The sequence below is a fragment of the Phascolarctos cinereus genome, unplaced genomic scaffold (genome assembly GCF_003287225.1).
Source record: "Phascolarctos cinereus isolate Bilbo 61053 unplaced genomic scaffold, phaCin_HiC Scaffold_2;HRSCAF=192, whole genome shotgun sequence".
NCBI lineage: Eukaryota > Metazoa > Chordata > Mammalia > Diprotodontia > Phascolarctidae > Phascolarctos > Phascolarctos cinereus.
Window position 1 is genome coordinate 128,262,303 of NW_027555625.1, and position 20,050 is coordinate 128,282,352.

The following is a 20,050-nucleotide window of genomic DNA, read 5'->3' on the forward strand; positions in this document are numbered from 1 at the left end:
ATATTAGCTGGCCTACCCATGAGCAACTGATGTTTTTCCAATTATTTAGATCTGATTTTATTTGTGTGAAAAGTGTTTTGTAATTGTGTTCATAGAGTTCCTGGGTTTGTTTGGAGGTAGACTCCTAAATATTTTATAATGTCTACAGTAAGTTTAAATGGATTTCTCTTTCTATCTCTTGCTGTTGGGCTTTGTTGGTAATATATAGAAATGCTGATGATTTATGTGGGTTTATTTTATAGCCTGCAACTTTGCTAAAGTTGTTTATTATTTCAAGTAGTTTTTTACTTGATTCTCTAGGATTCTCTAAGTATATCATCATGTCATCTGCAAAGAGTGATAGCTTTTTTCTTCTTTGCCTATTCTAATGCCTTCAATTTCTTTTTCTTCTCTTATTGCTAAAGCTAATTTCCAGTACAATATTGAATAACAGTGGTGATAATGGACATCCTTGTTTCACCCCGATCTTATTGGAAATGCTTCTAGCCTGTCCCCATTACATATAATGCTTGCTGAAGGTTTTAGATAGATGCTATTTATTATTTTAAGGAAGACTCCATTTATACCTATGCTTTCTAGTGTTTTTAATAGGAATGGGTGTTGTATTTTATCAAAAGCTTTTTCTGCATCTATTGAGATGATCATGTGGTTTCTGTTGGTTTTGGTGTTGATATGCTCAATGATGCTGATAGTTTTCCTAATATTGAACCAACCCTGCATTCCTGGTATAAATCCTACCTGGTCATAGTGTATTATTCTTGTGATAAGTTGCTGCAATCTTTGCTAGTATTTTGTTTAAAATTTTTGCATCTATATTCATTAGAGAAATTGGTCTATAATTTTCTTTCTCTTTTTGACTCTTCCTGGTTTAGGTATCCATATTTGTATCATAAAAAGAATTTGGTAAGACTCCTTTTATATCTATATAGTATTGGAATTAATTGTTCTTTAAATGTTTGATAGAATTGCATGTAAATCCATCTGGCCCTGGAGATTTTTTCCTAGGGAGTTCATCAATGGCTTGTTCAATTTTTTTTCTGAGATGGGGTTATTTAAGTATTTTACTTCCTCTTTGTTAATCTGGGCAATTTATATTTTTGTAAATATGTATCCATTTCATTAAGATTGTCAAATTTGTTGGCATATAAATAGGCAAAATAATTCCTAATTATTGTTTTAATTTCCTCTTCCTTGGTGGTAGCTTCACCCTTTTCATTCTTGATACTAGTTATTTGGTTTTCTTCTTTCTTTTTTTAATTAAATTAACCAAAGGTTTATCTATTTTATTGTTTTTTCATAAAACCAGCTCTTAGTTTTATTTATTAGTTCAATAGTTTTCTTAATTTCAATTTTATTAATTTTTCCTTTGGTTTTCAATATTTCTAATTTGTTTAGTTGAGGATTTTTAATTTGTTCTTTTTCTAGTTTTTTTAGTTGTATGCCCAATTCATTAATCTCCTCTTTTTCTATTTTATTTATGTAAGCATTTAGAGATATAAAACTTCCCCTAAGAACTGCTTTCTGCATCCCTATGTTGTCTCATTATTGTCATTCTCTTGAATGAAATTATTAATTGTTTCTATGATTTGTTGTTTGACCCAATCATTTTTTAGGATTAGATTATTTAGTTTCCAATTATTTTTTAGTCTGTCTTTCCATGGCCATTTATTACATATAATTTTTACTGCATCATGATCTGAAAAGGATGCATTTAATATTTTTGCCTTTCTGCATTGGATTGTGAGGTTTTTATGCCCTAGTACAGGGTCAATCTTTGTGTATGTGCCATGTACTGAGAAAAAAGTATATTCCTTTCTATCCCCATTCAGTTTTCTCCAGAGGTCTATCATACCTAACTTTTCTAATGTTCTATTCACCTCCTTAATTCTTTTTTTTATTTTGTGGTTAGATTATCTAGCAGAGGGGGGAGGTAGTTTTGCTGTCTATTTCTTCCTGTAACTCCCTGAACTTCTCCTTTAAGAATTTGGATGCTATACCATTTGGTGCATATATGTTTAGTAATGATATTACTTCATTGTCTATGGTGCCTTTTAGCAGGATGTAGTTTCCTTTTGCTTTGTCTGAAATCTGAATTGGTACCCCTGTTTTTCTTTTTTTCACTTCAGCTGAAGCATAATATATTCTGCTCCAGCCTTTTACCTTTACCCTGTATGTGTCACTCTTTTTCAAATGTGTTTCCTGTAAACAACATATTGTAGGATTATGGTTTTTAATCCATTCTGCAATGCATTTCCGTTTTATGGAAGAGTTCATCCTATTCACATTCACAGTTATGATTACTGTCTGTGTCCTTTTATCCACCCTTTTTTTCCCATTTATGATTTTCTTTCTCCTTTTTCCTTTCCCCCTTCACTAGTGTTTTGCTTTTGACCACCGCCTCCTTCAGTCTCCTCCCTTTATTATCCCTTTCCCTTTTCTTCCCCTTTACCTTACTGCTTCTTCCCTCCCTTCTCCCCCTCCCTTTTCTTTCCCCTTTTCCTCCTACTGCCTATAGGGCAAGTTAGATTTCTATACCTAACTGATTATGTTTTCCCTTCTTGAGCCAAATCTGATGAGAGTAAGGTTCAAACAATCACCCCCCCCTTCTTTCCCTCTGCTGTAATAGGATTTTGTGTCTTTTCCTGTAATGTAATTTACCCTTGTCTGCCTCCTCCTTTCTCAGTACATTTTCTAAGATCAGATTGATCCACTTATTTGGATCCATTTAACCCACTTGATTAGATTTTTTTTATCATTACATCAAAGTCAACTAATATCCACCCTCTTTATGTATACTCCTTTAACATGGTGTAATAACAATACAGTTCTCAAGGTTGCAAGTCATCTTCCCTTGTAGGGTTTAAACAGCCCCCCTTATTAACAACATATTGTATCTTTCTGTCCCATTTACCTTTTTATGTCCTTCTTGAGTTGTACTTGAAGATCAAATTTTTTTGTTCTTTTTATCAGGAAAGTTTGGAAGTCTCCTATTTCTTGAATATCCATCTCCTCCCTTGAAAAATGATGCTCATTTTTGCTGGGTATTGATCCTTGGCTGCATTCCAAGCTCCTTTGCCTTAGAATATCATGTTCCATGCCCTGTGTCTTTTAATGTAGAAGCTGCAAGGTCCTGTGTAATCCTGACTGTGGTTCCATGATATTTAAATTTTTCTTTCTGGCTGCTTGCAGCACCTTCTCTTTCATCTGGTAATTTTGGAATTTTGCTATTATATTCCTTGGCATTGTCAATTTGGGATCTCTTTCAGGTGATGTGTGATTCTTTCTATGGTTATTTTCCCTTCTGGTTCTAGGACTTCGGGCAGTTTTCCTTTATGATTTCCTGAAAGATATCCATTTTTTCATCATGATTTTCAGGTAGTCCAATAATTTTAAATTGTCTCTCCTGATCAATTTTCCAGGTGGTTGTTTTACTGAGGTATTTTACTTTCATCTATTTTTTCATTTTTTTGTTTCTGTTTGACTGATTCTTGCTCTCTCATAGAGTTAGTTTCCATTTGTCCAATTCTAGTTTTTAACAGATTGTTTTCTTCTGTTAGTTTTTGTACTTCCTTCTTCAATTGGCCAATTGTGTTTTTTAGGACTTGTTTTCTTCAGTGTACTTTTTTTCCAATTGGCCAATTGTATTTTTGAAGGACTCTTCTACTCTCATTTGACTTTAAAATCCTTCTTGAGCTCTTCTAAGAAGGCTTTTTGGGCTTCAGACCAGTTCATATTCCCTTTTACTGTTGCAGATGTGGGTTTGTTGACAATGTTGTCCTCTTCACAATTTCTGTCTTGATCTTCACTCTTCTCATAATATGAATCTATGGCACGTTTCTTTTTACTCATGGTGTTTCTTTATTCCCTGGCCTTTAAAGAGATTGAGCTCTCCTGCTGGGGAACAGAGGGCATTGACCCAAGCTTCTTGTGTTGGGAGCCTAGGTCTTGGTCACTGGCTTTGTGTGCTGGGGCCTCTTATGGGCAATTGGAAGCTGTAGGGTTCTGGCAGGTTACCTCATGTTGGGCTGGAATCAGCAAGGCTGGAACTTTCAGGCAATTCTAGGTTGCCTGCTTTTCCCTTCCTTTAGCTCCTTTTAGATGGGTGGTACAGGGTATTTATCTGCCTGGGGCCCTTACAGTGGCTGCCTCCCTAGTTTCTGCTAATGCACTGGGAGATTCCTTTGAGGTATAGTGCCAAGGCACCTGGCGGTTTTCTAAGCTGGTTTTCCACTGGTTCCCCCCCCCCATCCTCACTGAGGCACTCAGAGGTCCAGGTGTTGGTGCTTACCTGCTCTACCACCTGGGCTTCAGGGTGGTTGACAGTTGGAGGCTGTAGGGTTCTGACAGCTACCTGTTGGGTTGGAATCAGCAAGGCTGGGACTTTAGGAAGACTTTAGGTTGCTTTCTTCAGCTCCTTTCAGATGAATGCTGCTGGGTGCTTGTCTGCCTGGGGCCCTTTGTCGTGCTGCTTCCTTATTTTTGCTGAGGTACTGGGAGACCCATTTGCTGGGCTGCTGCACTGATGCTCCCCTGTTGCTCCCCATCTTTCTTCTAGTTCAGTTGTTCCAGGGTTTTTTTCTGGGGTGACATTTTCTGGTTTTCAGAGGTTGATAGGGGAGAGTGAGAGCAACTACCTTTTTACTCTGCCATCTTAGCTCCTGGAAGCCGAAGTCTGAGGGTTTTTTTTTTAACTACTCTTATGTATATCTCTCCTAAGAGGACCTATTAAATAAATGTAAACCTGTGTGGGTTTTTTGTTTGTTTGTTTTGTTTTTGGAGTAGTCACATATTCCTGATTTATCTCTTTAAAGACTGTATTAGTTACTCCTATAGCTGCTGAAATAGGTTTTTTCCCCCAGAACAAATGACTCTTTTTAGGTAGCAAAATAGGAATTGTAATTGTACTTAGCCTCAGTTTGCTTATAGATAAAATTGGGATAATCACCTTTCCATTACCAATTTAATAAAATTGTTATGTAACAACAAGAAAAAAAAATTAAAAAAAATAGAAACAGAAAGATAAGGCAGTCCTTAGTTCTAGTCAGCATCATCTCACTTCTACATCTACAGTGAACAAATTATCACAGAAAAAAAGGGGCAAGTGATACTAAGAATCACACAGTCAGGTTATATATAAATAATAATTTAGCTGTTGGTATTCTGAAAGTATTCTTTCTGTAGCTAGGAAGCGGACATACTATTGGAGGTATTGAATTATTGCTATATTGATACTGTTGATATAAATGAAATCAAATGACATAAATAATTTATAGCCAATGGTTCTCTTCAAAGAAGTCAAAGATACTTTTAACTCTGCATAATCAGATCATCAATTACAGCAAAGTTAAAAATCAGTATCAAGTTAAAAGAAAGGATGAAAATGAGTAGACCCTATATATGATGACAAAACCTCAAATGACCTACTAATTATTATATAGCAGCAAATCTGGGCTAGCCACCACCTTGCCCCACTTCACACTTTCAGGTTGGGTCCCCATGTGAATAACTACCCCAATTTCAAGTTACTGTATGAATACACCCCCCTAACTCTAGGTCATAAATGCTCTACTAGTACATTTACCTTGAATTATTAGCCAACAAATAGAATTGGATCAAAGCAAACCATATGTTATTTGCCTAGATGGCATAGTAAGAATAATAGTAAGAAAATAATAGCCACAAAGCATTCTATCCTCCCCCCCCCCCAACTTGTGATTTTGTTAACAGGTCTGTGAAGAAACTAATTCTTTAGTAGTGTCCTAATTAATACCCTCCATTAAACTGATCAAGTAGATACAGATAAAATTAAAAGCATTGATCTAGTTCTGTTTCTTAGGAAGTTTAATAGATGTAAAATAATTGTCATATGAAGGTCAAAAGAGTATAAAAAATTGTCTTAGCAAATACTTGGCAATGTCAAGAAGTCAGACAAGGCATTATGAAAGCAACACAGATTTAGAACAAAGAATATATTTGCCAAATTTAAGTAAGAAGGTGTTAGAAGATTAGGAGCAGTACCTCCTCCTAAGAATGAAGGGTATGGAAGGAACTTACTGAAAGAGAAAATAAACCTATGGAAACTTAGTGTGAAACTCAGCTAAGTTTGAATATCCCGAGATGCTTTTGCTATTTAGATATGAAGCTGGAAGGAAGGCAGTAAATAAATATAACATGGAATAGATATGCTAACTAATGTGTCTATAGAAAATTGTCATCATTAATGACAGTTAAAAAACATATTTGAACTCTCTAAATTTAGTCCCCTTCATGAAACGTGAAGAAATGACACTCAGGAAAATAAAATCAAGAAGGGAGACTGGACTTCACTATAATTTTACAGAGAAAATCCATGCTAGTGGTTAAATGATTTGAAAAGCACTTCAGAATAAATTTTCAAAGATCTCAAGGAGGGGGAAATTAAATTGGAATGGAAGAGATCTTGGACAGTAGAAGAATACAAACACCTATCTTCTAACTTTCTCATCTCTAAAACTTTATGAAAATTGTCTATGCATGTGTCGAGGGAATTCTTTATGAAAATTAAAAAAATATATTGGCAGTGACAGTTTTCACAAATGAATCTCTAGAGCAGAAGATTATTTCATAGTTAGAGAATTGAATGAGCACTCTAGAAAATGCATGGTCCTGCTGTCCTGATTTTTTTCTAGATTATAAAAAAAGAATTTGAAGTATTTTATATTTGTCAAGTATAAAACAAAGAGATAAAAATCAAATGAAAAAGCATTCAATTTATTAGGGGAAATGGCAGCCTTAAAGTCTGTCCTCTAACAAGGTATTTCCTATGAATATGTTTTCATTACATGAAATTCCTTAAAAAATACAATGATATTCATAACATTGTTCAATTAATCTTTTCTTATTAATATTAAGCATGACATAAAATAAGAAAACACATGCTTGGGAAAGGTGTTGAGTATTTTCAATCCATCAATCAATGGACATTTATTAAGCTATTTGCCAGACAGTGTCCTGAGATCTGGGGATGCAGAGAAGACAAAACACATAATCCCTTGCCTTCAAGGAGATCCCATTCTAACTGGAGAGACAACATGCAAACAACTACATTCACAGGAGGTAAATATAGGGTAAAAGTGAAATAATTGCAGAGAAAAGGTATTAGGATTGGGGAAATTGTGAAAGACCTTTGGCAGAAGGTGAGATTTGAGCTGTTTCTGGAAGGAAGTTAAGGAAAGAAGCATGAGCTGTGCAAAAAGAATATTCTAGGCACGGAAGACATCAAGTAAAAAGACATGAAGTTGGAAGATGGAGTGTCTGGTGTGAGGAATAGCAAAAAGGCCAGTGTCACTGGATTGTAGAACAAGCAAGGGAGTAAAGTGTGAGAATACTGGAAAAATAGGAAGGGAGAAAGGTCTTAAAAGACAAAGAGAATATTTTATATTTCATGCAGGGAAAATTGGGAGGCATTGGAATTTATTCCATAGAGGAGTAATATGGTCAGATATGTTTTTTAGGATGATCACTTTGACAAGTGACAAAAGGATGGTCTGGAGTGGGAAGACAGGTGGGGCAAAAATATCAACCAAAGACTATTACAAAAGTCCACATCAGTGAGGAGGCCCTATAGCAGAGTGACAGTTGTATGACTAGAGAGAAGAGGACATATGTAACAGATATTTTGAAGGTAGAAGCGACAAGACTTAGTGATTGATGGGATATGGTGGAGGGTGAGTGGGAATGATGAATCTATAATTATACCTCTGCCATGAGCCTGGGAGACTAGAAAGATGGTGATGCCCTCAACAGAAGCAAGAAAAATTCAGAAAAGAAGAGGATTTAGGGAAAAGAAAATGATTTCTATTTTGGGCAGTTGGTGATGTGAGTCTGGAAGTCAGGAGAAAGATGAAGGCTGGAAAAATAAATCTGATCATCATCTGTTAATATTATTAATCATGACCATCATAGTAGCTAGCATTAACATATCGAGAATCTGAAGTATTTTGCAACAGTTTTCTCATCTGATCCTCACAATAGGCTTGTGAGATAGGTGCTTTTATACTAATTTTATCCTAGATGGAGAAATAGAAGTTAAGAAAGCCTGAGGGACTTGCCCAGAATGTCGCTAGTAAGTATGTATGGAAGAATTTGAACTCAGGTCTTCCTGACTCCAAGTCCAACAGTCTTTTCGCTGTGGACTCTAACTGCATATATCATGCTATTATATTATAATATACTAATCTGTGCTATGCTATGCTATACTGATGTTATACCATATTATACTATAGTGCTTCATATTGTCATATCAGGCTGTGTCTTGCTATGTCATGTTATGTGACATCACATTACATTTTGCTGTGTTACTTTTTAACATTATGATATATTGCATTGCATTGTATTGTATTACATTACATTGTAATGCATCATACCATATTGTCTAGTATTTTATCATTTTGTATCTTATCCTATCCTATTATGTGCCTATTGCAATGCATGTAAAGTGCTTGCAAACTTAAACTTGCTGTATAAATATCATTTGTTATCATCATCATCAACAGCACTTAGATCATAGTATGTTACAAATAATAGAATTGTTTTAGTCAGAAAAAATAAAAACTCTAAAATTCAAGTGGTTCTTGTTATTCTCAGGACATCCTTTTTCTCATTTAGAAAATTCACGGATAAGTGGATTCACAAGTGTCTAATCATCATCTGGACTTTCTCTACTATGCCACCGCAGGAATACTTCCTCCTCCTTGCTGCTTTTTAAGCTTATTTTTATGTGTTGTCTTCCCTTATTTTGATGTAAGCTCCTTGAGGGTAGGGGAAGTCTTTCTTTCTGCTTGTATCATATTCCCAGTGTATTTAGCAGAAAGCCTGGCACATAAGTGCATAATCATACTGGTTTACTCACTGACTCACAAGGTTCCCTAAAGCTAAGATGTTCATTGAAATCCAAGCAGGAGGAGACTCACCAGGAATAGGTTGTGATAAAGAAATTCATCTAAGACTGAGGCCCTTCTTATAAGGTGAGAAGATTTATTTGCTAGGTGAAGGGAAAAAGCTAGATGTCACAGTGGATAGAGCTCTGGGCCTGGAGTCAGGAACACCTGAATTCAAATTGGCCTCAGACACTAGCTATGTGACCCTGGGCAAGTTACTTAATCTTGTTTTCCTCAGTTTCATCATTTGTAAAATGAGCTGGAGAGGGAAATAACAAACCACTCTATTACCTTTGCCAAGAAAACCCCAAATGAGGTCACCAAAAGTCAGACATAATTGAAAGAACTGAAAAAGAAAAGAATAGGGTTTGTCATCATTGGAGCTTAGGCAACGAAGAGATGAACTCTATCTTAGATAGCCTGCATGCAGAGAGAAGGTACACCTGTATACACAAGGAACAATTCATTTCTCATGCTTCATCTCTTCAGGATTTAGACCTGCTAAGTTGCAACTCATCAATATCATAAACTGATTCATGGGTTCTCTAGTATTAATAGCCTGGATTTTTGAGGTAACAAGTGGATTTGATCCGGTGACAACATTGTCACTCAAAGAAGTATCTCTGATAATGGAGTTTTCAATCCCATAGCAAGATGGTAGATGAGAAAAAATTTGGGTAGCAAACTACCCAGGTGATCACTGATCTTAATGATTCATTTTGATTGACTCATAATCTTGAGATGCTCCATTTTAAGAATTGCTTTCCTTTCTAGGGATATGGCTAGATAGCTTTTCAAGTAGTCATTGTAAGTGATCATCTATGTGGTACAGTTTGAGGGATATCAGGAAGACTCTTTGACCCAGTTCTCTTGACTGAAAACCTCCTATTAGAACTACATTTTCTGGGTCATAAAGTTTTATTTTTTAAAGTCTTCTAGAACTCACTAGTTAAATAAAAATGCCCACAGGAGAGGTCACACTTTAACCAGTAATCACCTAACACTTTTTTCAGGGATTAATTAGCAAGGTAGCCAGCTGGGAGTGAGAGAGATACATGGGGATAAAGTTGGTTTTCTGACTAGGTGAAGTTACTTGTCCAGTACATTCTATGATTTGAGGACTTGAGACTCAGGACGATCTTTTTGAAAACAGGAATTATGCCAATTGACCTTCCTATTTTAAGTTCATTCCTTTAGGTTATGAGAGATTTCCAGCCCTTAAGAGTTTTCTTTTACAATGTCCTTTCATAATATTATTAAAGATTTGGTTGGAATAGACCTCAGGAATCACCTAATCCAACCTTCTCATTTCATAACTAAATAAACTAAATTATATAATGGTAAAGCAGTAAAGTGAATTGCCCTAGAATATAGAGTTGCTAAGTAGTAGAACTAGGATGTGAAACCAGGTCTTTTGACTTCAAATCAAGTGCTATTTGTTCTTTTTTTATTTATTCCTTACTTCCCATGAAACACAGGAGTATGTGTGGGGGGAGGATATTGAAAGAACTAGGGTTAATAAGCCTACAGGGTGGTAAGCTTTGGGATTTTTAAAGATATTTTCTCATGGAAATTGTGAACATATGTCAATGGGCACCTTGTTGAGAAGACAAAAAATATTTCCTAACCAAATCTTAATCATGGAGTCTGGCTGTAAGACAAATGGATTGGTTCCTACTGTTGTGAGCACTGGACCAGAAATTAGGAAAACTTTAATTTAAATCTGACCTCAGAATGAATGAACTTTTTGTTTCTGGGCAAGTCACTTAACCTCTATTTTCCTCACTTTTCTCATTTAGTACCTACCATCCATTGCCATTGTGAGGAGCAAATGAGATTTTTTTATATGTATATCTATACATACATACACATGTACATATATACATACACATATATGTACATACATACATGTTTACATACATACATATGTGTGTATGCATGTATATACATATATATGTATATATACATACATATATATATATATATATATATATATATACCATGCTTTGCAAACCTTAAAGCACAATATTATTATTATTATTATTTATTAGCACTTTTAGGAGAGAAGCCACCCTTTTTTGCTGGCCTATAAAAGGGAGTCTACAGACCTTCTTGTTCTCTTTTCCCTATTTCTACCTTTGCTCCAGCAAGATTTTGAGAGCCCAAAAGGTCACTCTCCTTCATCAAAAGTTATTAATGGGGGAGGGGGGCGGAGCCAAGATGGTGGAGTAAAAGCAATGACTTGCTTGAGCTCTCCCCTGAACCCCTCCAAATACCTGTAAAAAAGACTCAAAACAAATTCTAGAGCAGCAAAACTCACAAAAAGTCAGAGTAAAACAAATTTCTAGCCCAAGACAACCTGGATGGTTGATGGGAAAGGTCTGTTGCATCAGGCTAGATGAGCACAGTACAGCATGGACCATGGCAGGCAAAGACTGGGACCCAGCAAACCCAGAGCAGGCCTCAGGGGACTGAATCATAGACAGCTGTGGCAGTTACCAGACTTCTGCACCCACAAATGCCAAAGGCAACTTAGAATATCAGTAGGAAAAGTCTATGGGACCACAGTGAGCACTGCCTGGACCCAGCCCTGGTGCAGTCCCAAGGCAGCAGTGGTGGTGACTGCTTCTGGTGCTCTCAACCCACCAATGGTGGGGGTATCAAACAGGTGATCGGAGGGGGGTTACAGTGATCTCTTTGCTGGTGCCATGACAGGATTCTCTAACTTTGCTCATGCTTGAATCCGGGTCCTGGGTGGTGGTCCTGGGGCAAGGAGGAATGCTGCTATGGCAGAGCTTGTGGCTGCAATGCAGAGAGAATCCTCCTCACAGTTCCAAGGCAGAAAAGAGTGCTTGTGGTCACTCATAGACCAGAGCACTGGCCAGGAAAGGAGTAATGCCTCTCCTTTGATCATATTACCTTGGAAGAGCTGAAAATTTACAAGTCCTTAGAAGTATCTATGAAAACAGCTACACAAAACTCCTGAAGGTTGGGACAGTATACCCTCCACACTGGAAACAGAGCCCTACCTTACCGAAGAGCAAAAAAAAAGGCAAGTAATTGGCTGGGAACATAAGCAAATAGCACAAAAACCTCAGATCATAGAATCTTACTTTGGTAACAAAGAAGACCAAAACATACAACTAGAAGAAAACAAAGTCAAAGCTCCTACATAAAAAGCCTCCAAGAAAAATAGGAGTTGGTCTCAGGCCATAGAAGAGCTCAAAAAGTATTTTGAAAATTAAGTAAGAAAAGTACACAAAAAATTGGGAAGAGAAATGAGAGTGGTGCCAGAAAATCATGGAAAACGAGTCAACAGTTTGCTAAAGGAGACCCCAAAAATGCTTAAGAAAATAACACCTTAAAAATAGTCTAATCCAAATGGCAAAAGAGATTTAAAAAAAAATGAGAAGAATGCTTTAAAGAGCAGAGTTGTCCAAATGGAAAAGGTGGTCCAAAACTCACTGAAGAAAATAATACCTTAAAAATTAGAATAGAGTAAATGGAAGTTAGAGGCTCTGTGAGAAATCAAGAAATCATAAAACAAAACCAAAAGAATGAAAAAATAGAAGACAATGTGAAAAATCTCATTGGAAAAATAACTGACCTGGAAAATAGATCCAAGAGAGATCACTTAAGAATTATTGGACTAGGGGCAGGTAGGTGGCACAGTGGATAGAGCACTGGCCCTGAAGTCAGGAGGACCTGAGTTCAAATCTGGCCTCAGACCAAACACTTGACACTTACTAGCTATGTGACCCTGGGCAAGTCACTTAACCGCAATTGCCTAAAAAACAAACAAACAAACAAAAAAACCCAAACAAACAGAATTATTGGACTACCTGAAAGCCATGATTTTTTAAAAAAAGAGCCTAGACATCATCTTTCAAGAAATTATCAAGGAAAACTGCCCTGATATTCAAAAAACAGAAGGTAAAGTGGAAATTTAAAGAATCCACTGATCAACTCTTTGAAAGCGATCCCAAAAAGAAAACTTCCAAGAATATTATTGCCAAATTTCTGAGTTTCCAAGTCAAGGAGAATTTTTTTTTTTAGTGAGGCAACTGGGGTTAAGTGACTTGCCCAGGGTCACACAGCTATTAAGTGTTAAGTGTCTGAGGCTGGGAAGGAGAAAATGTTATGAGTAGCCAGAAAGAAACAATTCAAGTATTGTGGGGTAACATAAGATTTATCAGTTTCAATATTAAGGGATAGAAGGGCTTGGAATATTATATTCCAGAGGTCAAAGGAATTAGGATTAAAACCAAGAATCACTTACATAGCAAGACTGAGTTTAATCCTTCAGGGAAAAAATGGATATTCAATAAAATAAAGACTTTCAAGCATTTTTGATGAAAAGACCAGAGCTAAATAGACAATTTGATTTTCAAATACAAGACTCAAGAGAAGCATAAAAAGGTAAACAGGAAAGATGAATCATAAGAGACTTCTTAAAGTTGAACTGCTTGCATTCCTACATGGAAAGATGATATTTGTAACTCATGAAACCCTTCTCAGTATTAGGGTAGTTGGAGGGAATATATATATGTATATAGGTACAGAGAGGGAGAGAGAAAGAGAGAGAGAGAGAGAGAGAGAGAGAGAGAGAGAGAGAGAGAGAGAGAGAGAGAGAGAGAGAGAGAGAGAGAGAGAGAGAGAGAGAGAGAGAGAGAGGGACAGCACAGGGTGAAATGAATATGAAAGGATGATATATAAAAAATAAAATTAAGGAGTGAGAGAGGATTATACTGGGATAAAGAGAAAGGGAGAGGTAGAATGGGGTGAATTATCTCACATAAGACAGAGACAAGAAAAATCTTTTACAGTAGAGAGGAAGAGGGGGGAGGTGAGAGGGAGTGAGTGAACTTTACTCTCATCAGATTTGGCTTACGGAGGGATTAACATACACATTCAATTGGGTATGGAAATCTATCTTACCCTACAGGTAAATAGGAAGAAAGGGGATAAGAGAGGGGGGGATGATAGAAGGAAGGGCAGATTTGGGGAGGGGGTAATCAGAAGCAAACACTTTTGAGGAGGGACAGGGTTGAAGGAGAGAATAGAATAAATGGGAGATGGGATAGGATGGAGGGAAATACGGTTATTCTTTCTCAACATGGCTATTATAGAAGTGATTTCATGATTACACATGTATAACCTATATAGAATTGCTTGCCTTTTCAATGAGGGAGGGTGAGGAAAGAGGAAGGGAGAGAATTTGGAACTCAGAGTTTTAAAAATGAATGTTAAAAATTGTTTTTACATGCAACTGGGAAATAAGTTATACAGGAAATGGGATACAGAAATCAATCCTGCCCTACAGGAAAATAGAAGGGGAAAGGGATGAGAGAAGGTGGGGTGGTTTATAGAAGGAAAGGCAGATTGGGGGGAAGGGATATTCAGAATATATACAATCTTGGATTAGAAGGAGGGAAGAGATAGGAAGAAAAATTGGAGCTTAAAATGTTGTGGAAGTGAATGTTGAAAACTGGAAGTAAATAAATAAGTTAATTAAAAATAATAGGGGAAAAAAGGTATTAATAGTTGGTGTGAGGTAAAGATATATGACTTGGGCAGACACTTGCTTGCCCATGTTGCATGACAAGTGAGTTTCTGGACTTTTTTTTCCCCTGGACCCCAACTTCCTAGTTAATGGGGAAATTTCTGAGTAATTCAACCTCTTGATGAGAGAAGAGGCCCCATTGCTAGGATGAAGAGTGGCAAGGGATAAAAATCACAATATGGAGGGATAGGGGAACTGGACTTTGAATTTTGTGGTCACATGAGTTATTTGGGTGCTGATCTGATAAGAAATGGAATAACCTGTTCAGTGGTCACAAATATGTTTCCCTTCTGGGAAGATCCATGTTGATTTTTGTTGTAAGGTATTACCCTTGGTCCTGTGACATGGATATATACATATATTATGAGGGAGATGCAGCATTACTAAGGGAAAAACAGCAAAAGTTATATTCAGTCTTGTCTCTCTTTTCCCCTTCTTCCTGCTTCTACTGTAAATACTTCTCTAAGCTGTATAAAGAACTAATGGAGGAGAAAAAAAATAAACTGTGTTTAAATTCACTTTGTGTCAGGCTGAATTGGTCTTGGTTTATTATTTTAATTAAAAATAATACTCTTGGGGACAAATGAAGAAGAAAAATGTTATCACTAAGCAACCTGCAAATTATTTTAAATTGTGTTTCCAGAGCTTTGATACTAATACCATATTTCAATGGTTAATATTCCTTTGTTCCAGAGAAAATTACTCTTTGTGGTTTGCTAAATTTCATCCCCACTACACTCTTACTAATTTAGAGTTAATGTTCCTAGGCTAGAACATGAATTTAGAATGTTCTAGTCACATCCAACAATATGTACCTGTAGCATGTGCACAGCCTTTTGAAAAGACAGATTTCCTCTCATATCATTTTCCCCACAACACAAACTTAAACACACACACATATGCGCACACACACACACACACACACACACCATTTTGCAGGTGACAGTTTTCACTTAATTCCACATACAGAGGTAATTAAATCTGGAGTGAATTCTGTTCAAAATGATTCTCAGCTATCTTCTAAAAAGAGTTTATTTTTTTTTTAATACCAATCATTGACATTCTATTAGTTGGTGCTTTTTTTTTAAGAGAAAATTTTCCACCGCGATTTTGAAACACATGTCTTTTGAATGGAAACTAGTTGAAACTTTGGTTCTATTCAATGATGGAGAGGAAGGATGGAAGAGAAGGAGGAGGATGAGGAAAAGGAGAAAAAAGAGAAGACAGCAATTTGTATGAAACAGAACCGAAAAAAAATCATTTGCAAAAACATCCACAAAGACACAATTAACACAAATTATCTTAGGAAATCATCTACCATTTATATATACATATATACATAGAACCATAGGAAATCATGTACCATTTATATATACATATACATATATCTATATGTATATGTATGTATATATATATATATACATATACATATATATATATCTGTATGTATATCACATATAGATTCAAATGGATTTATAATTTCATTGATGTTTGTTTCCTCTGGCCATACAAATCTAAACCAAATCATACCTACCCATCCTGTACAACTCTTATTCATACCCTCTCATAAATTCACTGCAGAAAATGGACCCAAAGTGCTAGGACCTTCATTGTTTTCTCTTGATGTCACAAGGGTAGTGGTAGGACACACAAGTAATTCATCCATTATTTCTTGCTTTAACCATATGACCATTTGTGATCATTCTTTGTAATTCCCAATTTAAGTACTGTAGCCTGCTCAAATTCACTAGGAGTTTCTCCATTGTCTTCTGAGTGATAATTTTTCAGAGACAAAGGCTAATTCAGAGAATGCTAATGATTGGTATGATCTCATGACTCATAGCCATACAACAACACTGGTAATTAAAAAGATGCCCCCCTCCCCCATTGAAGAATGGCCAAAGAAGCTGTGGTACATGAATGTAATTGAGTATGACTACGAATTAAGAAATGGCTTATATTATGAATTTAGAAAGGCATTAATGATGCATAGTGAAGTTAGTAGAGGCAGAAAAACAAAATACTATAACAGTGTAAATAGAAAGACTTTTTAAAAATAAATATTACATAATTATAAAGATGGAACTTGGCTTCAAAAATTGGAGAGTGTACTGACCTCCCTTCTTTGCAGAGGTAGGCAACTATGGAAGTAGAACATATTTTGATTAGTTTAATTAGAACTGCTTTTTTCCACTTCATTTTGAGCCAATCAAAAAAACATTTATTAATCACTTAAGACATTGTGCTTAGCTCTGGGAACACAAATACAAGCAAAAAGAAAAAAAATCCCTGCTCTCAAAGAGCTTACATTCTAGTGGGAGAAGACAACATAAAAGAGGAAGCTAGAAAGGTTGGAGGAGGAAAAGTTGAGGAGACTCAAAAGGAAAACCTGGAGAGGAATGAGCACATGGGTGGAATGGATGTCCTTTTTAAAATGGAGGTTATATAAAGAACCAGCCAATTAGAGGAAGAAGCCATGGGACACAGAGTCCTTTCAATGTGTATTTCCAGGGTGGAATTTTGGGTACATCATTGACAAAGGCCAGGAGGAATCATGAGTTTAATTTGTGTTACAATGTCTCTTTCTGGTTAGTGGAGGCTGGGGAGAGACATTATTATTATTAGGCAATTGAAGTTAAGTGACTTGCCCAGGGTCACACAGCTAGGAAGTGTCAACTGTTTAGTCTGAGGCTGGATTTGCACTCAGGTCCTCCTGACTTCAGGGCCAGTGCTCTATCCACTGCACCACCTACCTGCCCAGAGAGATATATTAGTAAATGAAAGTGATACAAAACCAAAAATAATAATAAAATTTTAAGAAATAACAATTTTTAAAAGTTAATTTTTCATTTCAGGAAGAACTTTTGGGTCATTAAAGGAACTCTTCAATTTCCCACATGCAATTTACTCTGCTCTCTTCCTCCTGTTTAATTCTAGGCCCAAATTTGTCCATTTGACATCTGTCCAAGGAATATATACTAATCCATTATTTGCCCCTAGGTTGCCCATGTAACTGTATAACTGGTTCATATCATAGGCATTCTGCATCCATGTTTATTTGTGTGTTTTGTTGTCGTTCTTTTGTCTCCTCCCCTCTGTGTATGGTTAGGCCAAATTCTCCTGGGTGATGGGCATCTTTCAGGAGATTTTGCAAAGTTCCAGGGCTTGATGTGCACAGAATAGCATATTTTGCAAAAGGAATCATTCAAAGGACATAAAATTGTATAAGGAATTCCTCTTTAACATAGAATCTGCTTAGTGTTTTCCATGAGAGTAGCAAGCAAGCATCTTTAGTAAATATGTCTCGTGACTTCACAACTTATTTTATATTAATGATCAGAGGACTGAACAGGTTATAACTGTCACATATTTCACAGAATAGTATGTAATTTATATATTAATAGAAAACACCTTGCTGGCAGAGAATCTTTTAGGAGACTTTTTTTTCCTATTCTGAATCAAAATCTTTTTTAGAATCAACAAATAATAAGTACAATGGTATCTTGTCTTCTCTATTTTTTTTTTTTTGGTTTGTGTGAGGATAAAATTGTATTCTACCATGGGATGTTAATTGACAGAACTTACCTGTTCTCTACTCTTATCAAAGATGCCCTTGATGTGTATGGAAACTATTTGTATAAACAAGTACATACAGATGTACGCATGCAAGTTTATATGAATGCATTGTACATACATGCATATATGGATAAATGTATAAAAACATGTATGTGTATCTACACATATGCACATATATATGTATATCTATATGTATGTGTGTATGTGTGTATATATGTATATGTGTGTGTGTATATGTATATGAAAGGCACATAGCTCAGTAGTTGGTGAGACTCCCTCAGTCACCCTCATGTTCTAGTAGGAGTAAAAATATTTTCCATGCATTTGGCATCTCCATCTTTTTCATTTACCTTGTCAATAGATTCCTAAATGGGAAGACAAGTGTGTTACCTCAATACATGTTTGTCTATTTTTATATTTGGCTTAAACTAGCTACTCTTCCTATGGTTGTTCTGTAAAATGACATTCTGAAATATGCTATAGGCATATCCAAGATTATGATAGCAGTCCAAATGTGGTAATAACACATTTCTTGATGTTGAAATTTGTTCATTTTTCTTAGCTGATCGTTTCCATCATTCATCTGTTTGTTATCCTATATCCACTTCCATATTTAAATGCTCTTCAAATGACCTTATTTAACCGGGTTTCTCACCAAACTTTCTTTAAGCTGATTTTATCATGTAATACAACTTAACCTTCTCTGAAAGATTTTTAAGTTAGTCTATAGTCTAAACAAGTGCTGCCTTGAGCTACTATATCATGCCAAGTAAATATAGCATTTATTGACTAATGGAATTTGTACCTTTTATCTTTTCATTATTATAATTTATATATATTGATTTTATTTTAGATTATTTTAGTCAGTGTATATTTTATATGTGCTTTCATTTTTTGTTTTCAATAACTTATTGAAATAGATCAGATTGTATTTGTTTTAGCTGAACACTGTACCTTTTTTTTTTTTTTGGTGAGGCAACTGGTGTTAAGTGACTTGCCCAGGGTCACACAGCTAGTAAGTTGCATGTGTCTGAGGCCGGATTTGAACTCAAGTCCTTCTGACTCCAAGGCCGGAGCTTTATCCACTGCGCCACCTAGATGCCCCTACACTGTACCTTTTTCTCCTTTTTCTTCTTTCTCCCAACTTTGTACTAATTTTTTTATCTTTCTCTGGCAATTCAGTGATTTAATTATACATAGATGGCCAACTTAGTAATGTTTCCCAGTACTGAAACATTTTCCATCTGCTAAATAATAATCAATTTCATTTTTATGCTGTTATCTATGTCAAGTCTTCCAATTCTTTTTTTCAATAAAAATATTTATGATGTAGTTGTAAAGTTTCTGTATAATTTACAAATTTTTCTGTTTCTCTCATTCCTTATACCTGATCTGTATTTTCTGTTATATTTTTTCACTATGTTCACCTATTTCCACCTATTTCCATGCTTTCATTGAAGTACCTGATTTTCAAAATACATGTTGGTTTAATTTGCAGCATCTTTCCAAATTTTTTTGTGGAATTTTTCTGCATCTTCATCCTGTATAACTATTGACAGTACACAAATTGCAATTAATTTCATTGTAATGTTTTTCATATATTTATTGTGATCATGAGAATATGATACATGTCAATAAGGATTTGTTGCAACACACTGCATCAGGCACTTGGAGTACAAATGAAAAAGTTAAATCTTCAAAGAGCTTCCCTTCCACAAACACAAAATATTACATGAAGTATTTTGTGTTGCCTTTGGACGCATTATAAAACCAACTATGCCAGCTCCTTTATTTGTTTCTCAAAGGAGAACCTGTGATCCATCCTTCCACTTAGCTACAATTTGTTTCTGCCTTCTGGTTTAATTTATAGCCAGGATGTCAAGCTTGATACAATTCAATTCCCTTTATAGTATGTTCGCTTATAGGTTATTGGACAAGAATCTGAAACTGAAGTGCTGACAGATAATTTTAAGTTTATAACCAGTCCCCACAC